The sequence below is a fragment of the Mobula birostris genome, chromosome 2 (genome assembly GCF_030028105.1).
Source record: "Mobula birostris isolate sMobBir1 chromosome 2, sMobBir1.hap1, whole genome shotgun sequence".
NCBI classification, from domain to species: domain Eukaryota; kingdom Metazoa; phylum Chordata; class Chondrichthyes; order Myliobatiformes; family Myliobatidae; genus Mobula; species Mobula birostris.
This window is the reverse complement of record NC_092371.1, coordinates 196,539,803-196,558,509: the sequence shown is the minus strand read 5'-3', so window position 1 is coordinate 196,558,509 and position 18,707 is coordinate 196,539,803. Positions and strand designations below refer to the sequence as shown.

The window sequence follows — 18,707 nt, the reverse complement described above, 5'->3', positions numbered from 1 at the left end:
GCACGATGTGGGGGTGGGAGATGTTAAGGATTTTAGTCCCACCTCATTTGTATGTCTTCTGTTTTGAAAACACTTCTACCCTGATGCCAGTTAAATTTTGTTCATGCAGCATTTTGTTTAGGAGTTCAGGCCATTGATATTTTCAGAGGGAACAATTTAAGTAGGTCTGTTTCAAACTTGTACAATGCTCTGCCAGTGATTGTAGGAGAGATGTGTGTGACCCTTTAAATTAACTTAGTTTTTTTGGCTCTTGTATGCTTCTGAAGCTGTAATGCTCGTAACAGGTGTCTGAAGGCACTACAAAGACACCAGCAATGCTGTATCTGCAGATTCATCTAAGTTCACTGGAACAGAAAGTGAACCAGCATACATATTCTGTCTCAGGCTGGCATCTCCTCCAGCGAGGCCATGGTTGCACCCAGCCATTTACGTTGGGTAGGCCTTGTCTTTCACCAGCCTTACACCAACCTCGCAAAACGCTATTCCAAGCTCTATCATAGGAAGAGGTTAATACGTGGACAGATGTAAATAAAAATTCAAGGATCTAGTCAAAGTCTCCTTAATGAAATGCGGTGGCCCCTGGGGATCTTTGCATGATTGCTCAATGTGCAAAGAAGCATTAATGGTGGTACTGAGAGCAAGAGTCATCCTCAATCCTGAAGACTTAGCTATATAAAAGACCATAGGCCTTATTTGGGTGCCGGAGACACTAGAAAAATGTGTACGTCACCAGGAAATTCTTGCACTAAGTAGGTGGTGTTTGTTCCCATTGAAACATGGTCAGGATTTTTAACTATTAATGCAGAATTCATTGATCCAATGCCTCAGTTCTGGGTATTACATTTCTAGGCTTGCTTTGTTGGGCCTGGTGATCAGGAAGCAGACTTCCTACCTTGAAGGGCACAATGAGGAAAGTTGAGGTGAGTGGAATGAAGCAGTGTGCACAGGCAGGACTCTATGTTACAATTCCGAAGGGCCAAATCAAGTCACTGGCAGATCTGAATGTGTCAGACTGTAAACACAAAGCCGTCTGGGATGAACGTTCCACATAAAAGTTCACCATTGAGGATGGGATTGAGTTGTTACAAACTGTAATTGTGAACTTTTATTTATTGGTTGCTGATACTTACTATTTTTCTGTCATACTTTGTATTTTTCCATTTTGGTTGTTGGATTTCACTCTCAAGTGCATCATTAAAAACATGAAACCACCAGTTTGATCCAGAGTACAAATGGACATGAGAAAGTGGAGCAGGAATTGACTTCAGCAACCCCTTGTGTCTGCTTCACCATTCATTTAAAAACCGGCTGATCCAGTCATGGTTACAAACCCATTTTCCTGCCTGATCCCCACAACCCCCTAATGCAAAGTGTGAACACAGACCATAGAATAGTAGAGCACAACACAGTGTGATGTTGTGCTGACCTTTTAACCTACTCTGAGATCAATCTAACCCTCTCCTCCCACATTACCTTCCATTTTTCTTTCATCCATGTGCCTATCTAAGAGTCTCTTAAATGTCCCTGTTGTATTTGTCTCTGTCACCACTCCTGGCAGTGCTTACCATTCTATTTTTTTTAAACTACCTCTGACATCCCCAATTCTTTCCTGCAATCACCTTAAAATTATAACCTCTCATACTAACCATTGTCACCTTGGGGATGAAGGGTGTTGCTTTTCGATTCTATACCACATATACAACTCTATCAAGTCACCTCTTATCCTCCATCACTCCAAAGAGTGGAAAAAAAATACCTAAACTCACTTAACCTTTCCTCATGTTCTCTAATCCAGGCAGCATCTGGATAAGTCTGCTCTGCACTCTCTAAAGCTTCCACATTCTTCCTGTAATGAGGGGACCAATATTGACCACAATTTTGGTGTGGTCTAGGCCAGAATTTTAAAGAGCTGCAACATCACCTCACGGCTCTTGACCTCGATATGGACTAATGAAGGCCAACACACCAAATGACTTCCTAATCACCTTATCAACTTGTCCAGCAACTTTGAGGAGCTATGGACTCGGACCCTAAGACCCCTCTGCTCCTCTACACCGCTAAGAATTTTATATTCTGCCATCACATTGGACATAACAAAATGCATCACTTCATAATTATCTGGATTGAACTCCATCTGCCACTTCTCAGTCAGCTCTGCATCCAATAATAGTTCAAGGTAAGTTTATTATCGAAGTACATATATGTCACCATTTACTACGCTGAGATTCATTTTCTTGTGGGCATTCACAGTAAATACAAAAATACAAATAAAATCAATGGGAAAACAGCACACAACAAGGCAGACAAAGAACCAATGTGCAAAAGGTGCAACCAAAACAAAAGAAAAAGAATAATACTAATAATAAATAACGAAGCAATAAATATCGAGAATGTGAGATGAAGAGTCTTTGAAAGACTCTTCTCTCACTTCCTGTAGTAAGCTGGGGTATATCCTGCCTGTCTCCAAGGACTTATCTATCCTAATTTTTTTTTAAAGTACCAAAAATGCTTCTTTCCTAACCCGAATATGATCCAACGCGCTAGCCTGTCCTACGCTGAACTCCCTTTCATCAGGGTCCCTCTCACTGGTGAATACTGAAGCAAAATATTCATTAAGGATTTCCCCTACCTCCTCCAACTCCAGGTGCATTTTTCCTTTGTACCCCTGATTAGTCGTACTCTCTAGTTATCCCCCTGCTCTTCATGTACATTTAAAAATCCTTGGGATTTTCCCTAAACCGACTCACAAGGTCTTCTCGAGTCCCCTTTCCCCTCTCCAAAGTCCCTTCTTAAGTTAGATGCATTACTGATCCCAGAAGAAATTACAGTGTCACAGTAGCCTTACAAGTGCACAGATATCCAAATATACAAATATTAGAAGATATAATATCTTCTGTCCTGCTTAAGCTCTTTCCTGGCTACGTTATAATTCTCAGTAGGCTTGTCTGATCTTTGCTTCCTAAACCTTAGGTATGTTTCCTCCTTCCTCATGACAAAATGTTCTACTTCACCTGTCAATTATAGTTTCTTCACCCTACCACCCTTTCCCTGCCTCAGAGGGACAAACAACTCCCTGAGCAACCTCCAAATTGTACGTTTCTCTGAAAACATCTGCTCCCAATTTCCACTCTCAAAGTTCTGCCTAATAGCATCATATTTAGCCCTCTCCTATTAAATACTGTCTGCTCCTATCCTTAGCCAAGGCTATGCTAAAGGTCAAGGAGTTGTGGTCACTGTCTCAGAAATACTCATCCACTGAGAAATCTGTCACCTGACCAGGTTCATTGCTTGGTACTAGATCCATTATGGCCTCTCCTCTCGTCAGCTTGTCCACATCTGGTCAGAAATCCTTCCTGGACTCACCTAACAAATTCTGTACCATCTAAATCTCTAGCACTAAGGAATTGACAATTGATAATGGAAGATCAGCCAGGATCTTATTGAATAGTAGAGCAGGTATTGTCTCCCATATTTATCCAATATTGCAATAACCCTGTTATTCTTGCACCGTGTTATTTGTGTAGCGGTGTCCAAGCTCCAAGGATATTACTCTAATACTTGACAGCATAGGCTGCATTCAGTGTTACTCCTCTAGATAAAACCAGTATGCAAAAAATTGTTAAGTGTGCTCATTTTTGAAAAGGAAACGCTTTCACTGTAATTGGTGTGTAATATATAGGGAAAAACTGACAACTTGAGGCGTGTGTGCCTTTATTGTGCTCTGGAACTCCACTGACAATGTGTTCTGGTTTCAGTGCTGTTGTGACAACAAGACTGGAGGCTTTCAGTGGTTTTAATGATTACATGAGAAGTTTGCTCTGTGGTTAATCAGCGTTATTAATGGTAAGCAGTACTAATTTCAAAGGGTGATCGGATAAATATTTTTAAAGTAAGAAAAATTGCCGGTGTATGGAAAGAGCAGGCAAATCTAGCTGATCTTCAAAAAAAAGAATTGATGAGCCACTCTGTTAATATCATGTGATGACTCTTTTACTGATCGACCTAGAGTACAGTGTTCATGCAGGTGACAAAGTGATCATTTTAGGCTTGGAAAGAGAGAGTCTAAGTCTCATCAAATTTAGTCAGGAAAGCATATTGGACCATTCAGCAGAATGAGAGCAGACTGCCTTGGTATACAGTTCACTTGCCATTCAGCTACTCATTTCATCTTTCTTCAGTCTGTGTCCAAAGCAAGAAGCTTGCTTTCTTATACCATGCTTAAGAATCCTAACCTTGATATTAGTCAGCATAATACTCAGAACACTGATATTAGGCAGATGAATTTGTGTTTTATTATTCTAGTTACATTTATAACTTATCAGAGTTTGACAAAATTCACCTTACATGCTTACGAAGGCTCCTGAAAAGTGTGCTTTCCTCAATTGTTCTGTTGTAAACATGCAAGATATCTCAATAATTATCAAGACTGATTGCTTTATCAATTGAAGTGCCATAACTTCTGGAACTAAACTAATTTTATTTTCTTTTTATCCCTAGCTTGTAAATATTCCAACTTCTCTTAAATCCTGTCTGCTGTGCAACATGCGTAAGAATCTGTAAATTAAAAGCAGAAGTAGGCAACGCCAGCTGTACTATTCAGTAAGATCCTGGCTGATCTTCTGTATAAATGCCACTTTCCTGCACTTTGATTCCATTAATATCCAAAATTCTATTCACCTTTTTCTTGAATACATTTTTCACAGCCACTTAAGTGTAGACAATTTCTACAACTCATCATTTTCCAGTGTGGAGAATCTTATTGTTATATTAGTCTTGAATTGACGCCATCAAATTATCCCTCAATACTAATCAACAAACTCCAAAACCTGGGCCTCTGTATCTTCCACTGAAATTGGATCCTTGACTTCCTCATTGAGAGACCACAGTCAGTGCGGATCGGAAGTAATATCTCCAGTGTGGAAGGTTTTGATTCCTTCTGGGCCCTCTAGCCCAGTGTAAACATCAAGCCCCTCATCTATCGTAATGTAACCTCATAAAATGTACATTTCAATGAAATCACCTCTCATTCTTCTAAACTCTAGAATGTATGCCCAGTCTTCTGGCATGCAACTCTAATCTGGTTGAAATGTACTGTACACCAGTCAGTCGAATTCTGTTAAGTGGTGGCCAGTGCAAACAGTATCTTCATAGCCATCTCCTTTCAAATCTGCATGGGGTCCTGGGGGATTTACCACCTTTAACGTCCACTGATTTATAGTAACTTTTATCAATTGAGTTGAGCTGCACTCCAACATGGTTCCACATATTTCCAGGAGGTTTCTGTGATTTCTGCTGAGAAATTCTCCATTTAATTTCTCCAAGAAGATGAGCAAGCTGTTCACAACTGAACACTGACAAATGGGAAAACTTCGTACAACCTTGCTTGACTTGCCAGATTTGGACAGCCCTCTTGTTAGAAGATGTCTTCTCTGTAATACATGACTCCTATTAATAACATTACTGAAATAGCATTTCATTAGTAAGTAAAAGGAAGCTCAGAAGGGAGAAAAATTGTTTCCTCTATTGCATGATTATTTTCCTTTAGGTTCCTTTGCAAACATTCTATGCTTCCTCATTGTAGGGAGGAATAGTTTTGAAATTAATCATTTCATCATTGTCACTTTTAATTATTTTCATTTGTGTTTCAGTCCTTGTTTTCCTGGTTTTTCTTAAATCTTCACTAGAGATTGGCATGTTGCAAATATAATGTCTTGAAAGAATTTTATTCTGTATTAGTTTTCTTTTGTTAATTTCTCTTTAGTTGATTTGGTATGCCTTGACTTCTGTTGCTGCATGCCAATAATTTTAGATTCTGTTTATATCAAATTACAATTCATTGGGTAGGACTTTTGGAGTTGATTCTAGACCAGGGACCTAGTCTCAGTGCACATTGGTGTTAAGGAAAGCTGCATCATTGCTTCTGATGAGGGGTCTTGAGCCAAAATACCAATCATCTACTTCCCTCCATTAATGCTGCCTGATCCACTGAGTTCATCTAGCATTTTGCATCTTGCTCCAGATTTCTGGCAGTTGCAGCCTCTTTTGTCTCCTCATTGCTCCAATCCTCCTTTCAATTGTTCATCCCACAATTTTGCACCTCCCATCCCACAAACTTTTCCACTGAATCCACAGGACAAGTGGGGAAACTACTGTAAGGTGTACTTTGATGATTAAATTTCCTTGTGCATCTTTGCAACCCTCTGGGGAGAGAAGTTTGAAAATCAGTACCTAAACTCAGTACAACATTCAGAGTGTACCTGTGACCGCTGCACTCTTAAGAGTCATGGACTACCTACAAGCACCTCAAACTAACTCGAGAGATGCCACCAATACTGTACCTGGAAAAATCCTCCAAGGGCATTGGTAGGATAAATAAAGCAAATTCAGCAACCTCTTTAGTGAATAACCTAATTCATATTATTGAGTTGGGGACCACTTCCACTCAAGCTCTGAGTGCTCTGGGGTGGACAAGACCAAAATAAAACTCACCATTCCATTGTAGGTAGGGCAAGAAGTCCCAAGCAGATGGTGTGGGAGACGGGGCACTCGATGTGTTTATACAAAGACTTGAGGCCCTCTGAGTCACATAAGTCTGACGAGTCACAGGCTAGGAATATCGAAGTCATTTCTGGAGGCAGGTCACATTGTTTGTGTGCCTGAAACAAGTAATCTGAAACCTGTCATAGCAAGAGGTCACCATGAGAGCAGAAGAAATTCTCAAAGCCTTGGGAAAAAATGTAATATCCACAATAACTCCTGGGAATTCCCAGCCTGTGACCAGTCAGTCTTATGTGACTCAGAGGGCCTCAAGTCTTTTTATAAACACATCAAAGCCCACTTAAAACAGGGCAATGAGTGCTCCATCTCCCACATCACCTGCTTAGAAGTTCTTGCCCTACCTACAGTGGAATAGTGAGTTTACGTTGGCCTTATCCACCCCAGAGCACTCAAAACTTGAGTGGAGCAGTTCTCATCTCAATAATGCGAATTATTGAGATAATTCTAATGTAATATGTTTTTGGAGCCTTCCCTTAAACAGTTAACTTTGCAGATTAGTTTTATCCCTTATTTCCTTTTGTTTCCATGATGTCTGTGCAGGTAGTTAGCCAGTGCTTAGGGCTGCCTCTTTTGGCAGATTGACCCGCCAAACAATAGAAATCCAGACAATGCGCGTTGTATAAAACTTCTGCACAGATCATCCTTGATTATTCATAAATTAGCATGCATCTATTGTTACTTATACGACAGATCCATTGTTATATCAGCATTATGGGCGAAGCTCCTCTGCCATTCCTTTGGACTCATCAGCTGTGAGGAGAGGGGTAGACTCCTGTGTGGGCAACAGTTTCCTCTCCACATTCTACTGCCCTGGCTTGCCGATCACGTAGACAGCCGGGACACAACGTGCAGTGTCGACCCTGTACAACGGAGGTCCTAGGATGGGCAGAGTTTGACTACACTGTTCTCCACGAATAATCTCATTATGATGTGTTTAAGTATTCACCACCATCCCAATTGTTTGCAGAAGGTTGGAGAAATATCTAATGTTCTAAGTGGGAAACTCAATGCTTGGGATATTGATGGATTGTGTGAAGCTTTCAACTCATTACAAAAGAAACCTCTGGGGAAACCTGGAATGCCGGCCATAAAATATTAAGTACAATACCAGCTGCTAAAGCTATTTTGTATCAACTGTTGAGTTTTTATCTGCAGATTAAGGATAGCCAGTTTATAAGTCACTCCTTTGTCATTTCATGTCCTTGAGTACACTTTGTTCCTTTCAGTTATGAAAATATTCATCTCTTTGTTATAACTGCCCACATTTTGCATTTCTTCCATTTTGTGTTTAGTATTGGAAACTCTGGGCCGTAGTTCTTTAATTGATGGGGCATATTACATCTAAATTTCATTGTAAGTAGAACAAAAGGATGCATCTCTGGTTTCCTCTGAAGGACTGGAACAGATCAGGTTCTTTTGAAAGCTTTGTTGCACTACTTCGCATCTTCACTGTGGAAGCCATTTGCAGAAGGTCAGAATTTCGAGTGTCAGGACAGAAGTGACTATAGCTGCTATTACTAAGGAGAAGGTGCTTGGGAAGCTGGAAGGTCTAAAGGTAGATAAATCACCTGGACCAGATGGACTGCACCCCAAAAGTTCTAAAAGAAGTAGCTGAAGAGATTATGCAGGAATTAATGATCTTTCAAGAATCACTAGATTCTGGAATGGTTCCTGAGGACTGGAAAGCTCTAAATACCACTCCACTCTTTAAGAAGGGAGGGAAGCAGAAGAAAGGAAATTATAGGTCAGCTAGCTTGACTTAAGTGGCTGGGAAGATATTGGACTCCATTATTAAGGATTAGATTTCACGGTATTGGCGATGCATGATAAAATAGGCCAAAGTCAGCATGGTTTCCTTCAGGGGAAATTTTGCCTGACAAATCTGTTTGAATTCTTTGAGAATATGACAGGCAGGATATACAAAGGAGAGTCAGTGGATCTTGTTTACTTGGATTTTTATAGGGCTTTTAACAAGGTGCTGCACATGACATTACTAAACAAGGTAAGAACTCATGGTATATTACAGGAAAGGTACTAGCATGGATAGAAGATTGGCTGATTGGTAGGAGGCAAAGAGTTGCAATAAAAGAGCCAATTCTGATTGGATGCCAATGATGAGTGGTGTTCCGCAGAGCGTCAGTATTGGGACCACTTCTTTTCGTGTTATATTTCAATGATCTGGATGACAGAATTGATGGCTTTGTGGCTATATTTGCAGATGATACAAACATAGGTGGAGGGGTTGGTAGTGTTGAGAAACAGTGAGTCTGCAGTAGGAATTGGACAGATTGGGAGAATGGGCAAAAAAAGTGGCAGATGGAATATAATGCAGGGCAATGCACTTTGGTAGATTGAATAAAGATATAGACAATTTACTACCTAGGGAGAAAATTCAAAAATGAGAAGTGCAAAGAGACTTGTGAATCCTTGTGCAGGATTCCCCAAAGGTTAACTTGCAGGTTGAGTCAGTGGTAAGGAAGGCAAATGCAATGTTAGCGTTCATTTTGAGAGGACTAGAATATGAAAGCAAGGACACAACACTGAGGCTTCAGAAAGTATTGGTCTGGCTGCACTTGGAGTATTGTGAGCAGCTTTGGGCCCCTTACCTAAGAAAAGATGTAGTCATGAGAATGATTCTGGGAATGAAAGGGTTAATGTGTGAGGAACGTTTGCTGCCTCTGGGCTGGTAGTTGCTGGAGTTTAGAAGAATGAGGGGGATCTCATCGAAACCTTAGAGTGGATGTGGAGAAGATGTTTCCTGTAGTGAGAGAGTCTAGGACCAGTCTCAGAACAGAGGGACGTCCATTTAGAACAGAGATGCGGGAGAATTTCTTGAGCCAGAAGGTGGTGAATCTGTGGAGTTCATTGCCATAGAAAGCTGGGGAAGCCAAGTCATTGGGTACATTTAAAGCGGAGATTGATAGATTTTTTAATTAGTCAGTGTCAAAGTTTATGGGGAGAAGGCAGAAGAATAGGGTTGTTGAGAAGGACAATAAATCAGTCATGATCAAATGGCAGAGCAGACCTGATGGGCCAAATGGGCTATTTCTACTATGTCTTATTGTCTAGTCTTTACACATTGGAATAAGTGATTTCAACAAGGCATGCTGAGGTTCTACAGACAAACCATTAGATGGTTGCTATATAGTAAGGTTGCAAAAATGCAACTACTTCTCATTACTCACTCAATAAATTTTGTCTTGAATTTGCTGAAGGTTAATAGTGGAGAAAAAAATACAGTTGAAACTAGAGCTTTTTTTGAGAAGACGTGAACTTTAACGTTGTTTACTTCTGTCAAAATGTACAGAGGCTAAAAAAAATACTATCCATCTCGATAATGTCATCTAAAAAGAGTTAATAAAAACAATTTATTTGGGGGTGGGGATGCATGCTCTTGTAATAATAAATGATAAGGAGTATGAAGCAAACCAGGCAGCAGAAATGAGAGTTGACAATTCAAGTCAGCCTTTCAAAGACCAGATCAATGTGATGTTGTTTCACTGCAATGAACTAGAATATAGGTTCGAATACCTATATAGAATACATTATAGTGGGTCACATTCCTAATAAATGGACAATATCTCAGTTTTCTGTAACACAAAGCTGTGGGATTTGCAGATACATTTACGAAAGCTTACTTGATAAACAATAAATATGTGCCTATGTACTTCCTTTTCACAAGTTCTGAGAGAACAAATTTTAATCCATATCTCATATTTTTGAAGTAATGATTTGTGAATTTGGTAAGGGTGAACTTCTTGTATCCAAAAAACAGTAATGCAGGGGCCGTCTGAGTGAAATAAACTAAGTGATGTGAAAAAACAGAAGAAGTGAGGAGCAACCAAAATGTTGTAGGTTGAAGAATGGACAACTGGAGATTTGCTAATGGTGCTACCTTTGCTTGAGAAGGAGGTAGTCCATGGAGTTAAAGGCTGGTGAGCCTCGCATTAATAGTAGAGAAGCTGTTAGAGAGGATTGTTAAGGGTAGATTGACTTGCATTTGGAAAAGCATTGTCAAATTCAGAACAGTCAGGTGTTGTCCCATGCAGGTTACGTCTTACAAACTTGATTGAGTTTTTTGAGGAGATGATGAAACTGATTCATAAGGGTAGGGCAGTATATGTCTACTTGGACTTTCATAAACCATTCAACAAGTTCCACATGGTAGTCTGATCCAGAAGGTTTATGATACATGGAATCCATGGTTACTGTGGTTTGGATTCAGAATTGGCTTGCGCATAGAAGACAGGATAGCGCTGGACGTCTGTGACCAGTATTGTTTGTATTTTATAGATTAAGAGATGGGTTTGTTAGTCAATTTGCAGACAATGCAGAAATTGGTGGAGTTGCTGACTCTGTAGAAAGTTGTGAAATGATACAGCAGGATATAGATTAGCTATAGTTATGGGCAGAGAAATGACAGATAAAGTTTGACATGGACTCTTGACTTCACAATCTGCCTTGTTATAATCTTTCACCATATTGCCTACCTGTATTGCATTTTCACTGAAGCTGTAACACCTTATTCTGCATTGTTATTCTTTTATCTTGTTCTACCTCAGTGCACTGTCTAACGACTTTACGAACAGTATGCAAGACAAGCTTTTCTCTGTATCTTGGTGCATGTGATAATAAACCAATTCCAGTTCCTGTTTTGAAATACTATTCTCTGGCAACCAAGAGGACTGGTCTGTCTGTATTGTTTCATATTCTGCAAGGCAATTCCAGAAGACAAGCAAAAAGTTAAGACAAATCATTAACATTTAAATTCATTAAAATTCCAACGGTCAGGCTAAGGTTCTACAGAGAATTTTCCACTTTCGGCTAAATTCCCGCCTCTGGAGTAGGTTGTGGTAGTTTTGTGAAGTATTTCCTTTGCTCAAATTTTCTATTGAATTCAATTGCATACCACTACCAAAATCTTCCACAAGCCATTGTAATTTGTTTTCAAACCATTAAAAATGTTCTTAAATACTTTGAGGCAGTAAGCTGCATCAGTTCTATTCAAGAAGCTGAAACAGATATATTGTCATAAACGTTGTTTGTCAGTCTTGCCCATTACATGGCACTAACCTAATTTTAAGTAACACCCATCAAAGTTGCTGGTGAACGCAGCAGGCCAGGCAGCATCTCTAGGAAGAGGTACAGTCGACGTTTCAGGCCGAGGCCCTTCGTCAGGACTAATTTTAAGCATATGACTTTAAAATTTATGCAAAACCATGTACGGCAGGGGTGGCCAACCTTTTACATTCCATGCGTCAATTTTTTCATGCACTAGTTCAGATACGCCATACAACCTACCCATTCAATTCTTGTAAAAAGAATATGTTAATATAGACATATTTAGCACTTTTACATGATAAATTGATTTAGTATAAAAACAAGATAAACATTACTTACCTTAATGAGACTTTTAACAAATGTATTTTGTCTTTTGATTTCTTCCTTTTTCTTAATCACATATTCTTTCCGTAACTCAGACCCAAGCACTAGCTTCATTTTTCCTTCTATTTCAGTCTGATGTTGTGTTTTATAGTGCCTATTAAGATCACGTCTTCTATTTTGTGAGAATGTGTTTTCACAAACAGTGCACAACGGTTTTCCTGACAGATCCACTATAAATAAGAACTCATTTTCCCACTGTTCATTGAATTCACGCTTACTATCACTTTCTGCTTTTCTTTTGCTCATTTTCTTTTGCACTGTGATGGGTAACTGACCTCAGGATCAAACAAGTGTCAAACGTGTATTGAACAATTATGGAATGACTGCAGAACAAAAGTCCTTCTTTCCTAGTTTGACTCATTGAATATTCTTTTTAATTGAAAACAGATTAATGTGAAAGAAGATAACATTCGCCAAAAGATGTGCACGAAATAGTAAAATCGCTAAAAAAAATTGCTGAGTTTTAGATTTATTCTCAGTAAAACCCATTTCTAGCTCTAAGCTACTTGAATTCCTGTTATAGATTTTTTTCTACAAATCGGGTTTTGGTTAATACTTCCTGCATGAGTAGGCTTACTTTTTTATTATCATCACTGGAGTGCAATATGCCGCTTCTAATCATCCAATGTGCCACTTTTGGGACTTGTGCCATAGGTTGACCATCTGATAATGTAGCATGCTGCAGATTTTTAGGACTATTGGATATTATATCTATTAATATCACAACAGCTTAAATTCACTTCTTTTAGATGTTATATTCACAAGGTTCCTGTGAGTAGAAAGGCAGCACTGGAACTGGGTCTCTGGTAATTAGAGAGTGCTGGAGAGCACCAAAGCCAGCTGTTGGAACTTCTAAATCATCAGATTGTTGATTATTGTGCTTGTTATATTAGAGTAGAATAGTGATTTCCTCAGTAAATGAAGAGATGTAATTTGCTTACTTGTGTCTTTTGCATCATGTAAATCTCTTTATTTGAAGGGACTCTTCAAAGGCTTATAGATGCATCCTGTTAGTATTTGAAACGCTTTGGATGTCATGCCACTAAACTTCTATCCTACGGAATTAGATCCTTGAAAAGACTTCTCATATGCTGAAATATGAACTCTTGGTCCTGCATTCTAGCTCAGCATGGCCCTTGTACTTTATTGCTTACCTGCACTCCAGTTTTTCTGTGAGATTAACACTGCATTCTGGTTTCTTTTAACCTCTGCAACGTAATTATGTATGGCATCAAGCAACACACATAAAAGTTGCTGGTGAACGCAGCAGGCCAGGCAGCATCTATAGGAAGAGGTACAGTCGACGTTTCTGGCCGAGACCCTTCGTCAGGATTAACTGAAAGAAGAGCTAGTAAGAGATTTGAGAGGGGGAGGGGGAGATCCGAAATGATAGGAGAAGACAGGAGGGGGAAGGATGGATCCAAGAGCTGGACAGTTGATTGGCAAAAGGGATATGAGAGGATCATGGGACAGGAGGCCCAGGGAGAAAGAAAAGGGGGGAGGGGGGGAAGCCCAGAGGATGGCCACCACTCTGCAACCCCGTCTCCTTCACATTCCATCAGCTACTCCTGGGCCCTCGGAGGCTCCTTCTTCCTCTCACCCCAACCCTCCCCTCTCCACTGACACCACCAGCCTCCCTCCCCCTCCCCCCTCTGATCCCACTTCTCATCCATGCCGGGTCTTTACCATCCCCTCCGATCTTCAACTGTCGGAGGCAGAATGCTCTGTCCTCAGTAAGGGCCTCACCTTTGTCCCCCTTCGCCCACACCTCAGCGAGTTCCGCGTTCAACATGACGCGGAACTTTTCTTCCGCTGGCTCCATCTTCGAGCCTACTTCTTCGGCAAGGACTCTCCCACCCCCCACCAATGACCCCTTCTCCCATATTCAACCCTCCTGCTCTTCATGGACACCCCGCTCTGGATCTCTTTATTGCTAACTTCTGACGGGACATCAACTGTCTCGACTTCACTGCACCTTGTTCCCATTCCAATCTCACTCCTTCTGAACGCTCTGCGCTCCACTCCCTCCGCACTAATCCTAACCTTACTATAAAACCCGCCGATAAGAGGGGTGCTGTTGTAGTCTGGCGTACTGACCTCTACCTTGCCGAGGCTCAGCGACAACTCGCGAATACCTCCTCTTATTTACCCCTCGATCGTAACCCCACTAAGGAGCACCAGGCCATTGTCTCCCACACCATCACCGACTTTACCCACTCAGGGGATCTCCCATCCACTGCTACCAACCTTATAGTTCCCACACCCCACACTTCCCATTTCTCCCTCCTACCCAAGATCCACAAACCTGCCGATCCTGGTAGACCTATTGTCTCAGCTTAGTCCTGCCCCACCAAACTCATTTCTGCATACCTCGACACGGTTTTATCCCCACTTGTTCAACCCCTTCCTACCTATGTTTGTGACACTTCTCATGCTCTGAAACTTTTCGATGATTTTAAGTTCCCTGGCCCCCACCGCTTTATTTTCACTATGGATGTCCAGTCCCTATATACTTCCATCCCCCATCAGGACGGTCTCAAAGCTCTACGCTTCTTTTTGGATTCCAGCCCTAACCAGTTCCCCTCTACCACCACTCTGCTCTGTCTAGCACTCTGGTCCTTACTCTTAATAATTTCTCCTTTGGCTCCTCCCACTTCCTCCAAACTAAAGGTGTAGCCATGGGCACCCGTATGGGTATCAGCTATACCTGCCTTTTTGTTGACTTTGTGGAACAATCTTTGTTCCAAACCTATTCTGGTATCTGTCCCCCACTTTTCCTTCACTACATCGACGACTGCATTGGCGCTGCTTCCTGCACGCATGCTGAGCTTGTTGACTTCATTAACTTTGCCTCCAACTTTCAACCTTCCTTCAAGTTTACCTGGTCCACTTCCGACACCTCTCTCCCCTTTCTAGATCTTTCTGTCTCTATCTCTGGAGACAGCTTATCTACTGATGTCTACTATAAGCCTACTGACTCTCACAGCTATCTGGACTATTCCTCTTCTCACCCTGTCTCTTGCAAAAATGCCATCCCCTTCTCGCAATTCCTCCGTCTCCGCTGCATCTGCTCTCAGGATGAGGCCTTTCATTCCAGAATGAAGGAGATGTCCTCCTTTTTTTTAAAGAAAGGGGCTTCCCTTCCTCCACCATCAACTCTGCTTTTAAATGCATCTCCCCCATTTCATGCACATCTGCTCTCACTCCATCCTCCTGCCACCCCACTAGGAATAGGGTTCCACTTGTCCTCACTTACCGCCCCACCAGCCTCCGGGTCCAACGTATAATTCTCCATAACTTCCGCCACCTCCAACGGGATCCCACCACTAAGCACATCTTTCCCTCCCCCCCACCCGCTTTCCGCAGGGATCGCTCCCTACATGACTCCATTGTCCATTCGTCCCCCCCATCCCTCCCCACCGATCTCCCTCCTCGCACTTAACCTTGTAAACGGAACAAGTGCTGCACATGCCCTTACACCTCCTCCCTCACTACCATTCAGGGCCCCAGGCAGTCCTTCCAGATGAGGCAACACTTCATCTGTGAGTCGGCTAGGGTGATATACTGCGTCCGGTGCTCCCGATGTGGCCTTCTATATATTGGCGAGACCTGACACAGGCTGGGAGACCGTTTCACTGAACACCTACGCTCTGTCCGCCAGAGAAAGCAGGATCTCCTAGTGGCCACACATTTTAATTCCACGTCCCATTCCCATTCTGATATGTCTATCCACGGCCTCCTCTACTGTCAAGATGAAGCCACACTCAGGTTGGAGGAACAACACCTTATATTCCGTCTGGGTAGCCTCCAACCTGATGGCATGAACATTGACTTCTCAAACTTCTGCTAATGCCCCACCTCCCCCTTGTACCCCATCCATTATTTATTTATTTATATACACACAGTCTTTTTCTCTCTCTCTCTCTCCTTTTTCTCCCTCTGTCCCTCTCACTATACCCCTTGCCCATCCTCTGGGCTTTCCCCTTTTCTTTCTCCCCGGGCCTCCCGTCCCAGGATCCTCTCATATCCCTTTTGCCAATCACCTGTCCAGCTCTTGGCTCCATCCCTCCCCCTCCTGTCTTCTCCTATCATTTCAGATCTCCTCCTACCCCTCCCACTTTCAAATCTCTTACTAGCTCTTCTTTCAGTTAGTCCTGACGAAGGGTCTCAGCCCGAAACATCGACTGTACCTCTTCCTAAAGATGCTGCCTGGCCTGCTGCGTTCACTAGCAACTTTTATGAGTGTTGCTTGAAATTTCAGCATCTGCAGATTTCCTCGTGTTTATGTATGGCATGTTCTGTCTAGATGGCATGCAAAACAAAAGCTTTTTCAGTTTATCATGGTGCATGTGACAATTATAAACCAAATGCACAATGGCAGTGTGGCCAGATTTGTTGGCATACAGTAGTTTGTTAGCAATTTCTTTTAATGGACAAACTTGATTTGCCCTTGAACATTTGCCAAGACTTCCACAGTTTTTAATGAATTGCTTTGAACTTGCATTGAGAGAAAACACCAGATCTTTGTGAGACAGTACATCTCAGGCATCGAAGATACCTGAACATTTAATAAGAATTATAATATCGTGGCAGTGTGTTTTTATATTAACATGAGAAACACGGTTATTTTTCTTTTGATGATGAGTTGAATTGCATAGGTATTTGGATTAGTAAATAAAGGATACCGAAACTTTTGTTTCAACATTTTATGCTTAGAATGCACAGATAGAGCTCCCAGAGTGGACTGAAGAAAGTAGTTGTTTACCAAGTGAGTAAATTCCTGAACTTTATTCACTACACTTAGAACTAGTGCAGTTCAGGAGAAGGTGTGATAATGTTATTTTCTATTCTTTCCTTCGTGTATTCAATTGTTTCCCATTTTGAAAGACTTTATATAATTTGCCTCAATCACTTCCTGTGGTTGCAAGTTTTACATTGTAATCATTCCATGAATAAAATAAAATTCTTCTTATTCTTTTGGATCTATTGATACTTGTATTTAAGGTTATTTGTTTGGGATCCCTCCACAAGTGGAAATGGTCCTGTCAGATTTATCTTCCCCAACTCAATCTAAAGAAACCTCCATTCAGATGACCCAATTTTCTTTTCTTTGATAACAAACTGGAATATGTTCAAACTCTTCTGTCAGCTGCACCCCTCAGACTAGGTATATCTCTGGTATTTTTCCTTTGCATCTTCAAGTTAATTCTGCTCTATAACAGAAAATTAGAGATCGTTTATTATTGCTGTATACCGTACTGGCATACAGTTAAAAGCTTGTCTTAGAAAACTGCTCCATAACCACCCAGCTGTAAATGTGGGTGTTGTATTCTTCCTTGCAGTTGAGTTATTCTCCTCAGTTTGCTTTCATCTACAAATTTTGATATTGCAAATGTTAATGTGAACCACGAGTAATAATGGTCCCAGTTCTAACTGAAATGGAGCACCACATTTTGCCTTCCTTCAATCTGAATAACCTTATTACCATTTGAAGACAGGGTTGTAGGAAGCAGAGGTCAGTGGTGATTGATAGCTCAGGAAATATATCATGCTTTGCAATATCTGCCACACAGATCAGGAAGGTGCCTGGGTGCATTCATTAACTTTGTGGAACTCAGCTGCACCAGTGAAGTAGTTAATCGTGTGATCCCTGGCCTGTGCGGGAGATTAATTATGCAGTGATTGAATCTTACTTTCTACACATCCACTCCTCCTCGAAAGTGTGCGTGCAGTGTACAGACAGGACTGGGCTACTTTGTATTTAGAACCTGCTGGTGCTTATTGGGCTGAGGGCAGATGATATTTTTTTCTCGGGTAGTAGGCCATGCATTTATCCTTGCAATTTTTTTTAAATTGATGATTAGCCACGAGTGCAATCAGCCCTTTGAGCTTCAGTGCTTTATGCAGGCTATGTAATGGAGATTTCCTCACAACCTTTAGGTGCTCACCACTTAGCACTGGTTTTGGGCATCCATTGACATTTTGATTAGCAAGGTATCGTAATTTGAAAGTAAATGGAAAAGGTAAAAAATCATTCATCATCAGTTTGGTATCCTGTGGTAGCACAGGTTTCCATAAGTTTACTTCAGAATTGTGTGCTTACTCACTTTATTTTTGGAAAAGTGGTACATGAACAAAACATTCAAGCAGCAAACTTAAATGAGAATTTAAATAGATAGGAGTTGTTTGCATTATACTGTTATAAATGATTATTTGTCGTTCTGATGCAACTCTGATCACAGCTGTGAAATAGATTGAGAAGGTGACTCAGTAAGAGTTCAACATTTTATATAGCAAAAAACAACCTATTGCCTTCAGATCCTTAAACGTGCATGTTGTACTCAATTTGGAACACATTGTAAGGATGGAATCCTTTAAATTATGTATTGCTCATAAAATGAGCACTGATGCTTCAGTGTGTGGTTAGCTGCACATCAACTTAGACTGAAATAATGAATGAATTGCCCTTTGGGATGTGCCTGTAATTAGTCTGTTGAGCAGCCAATTCTTCAGAAAGATTTTGCCTTTTGATCTATGCATGGGTGTCATTGATTTTGGAACTATTTACCCTTAAGTCAAGTGCTATTTGCAAATCTTTTTTTAATACATCTATACTTGATTATTGTGAATTGAGCAGAATAGAATTTCCTGCATGATGTGTTTGCAAGACAACCGTGTATTAGGTACAATTACTGAAATTACAG

General features: G+C 41.0%; 1 protein-coding gene across 2 annotated transcripts in view; it reads left to right on the top strand.

Moving 5' to 3' along the window:
* Positions 1-18,707, top strand: part of LOC140193994 (CYFIP-related Rac1 interactor A) — a 234,044-nt gene that overhangs the window by 115,275 nt on the left and 100,062 nt on the right. The window lies entirely within an intron of this gene.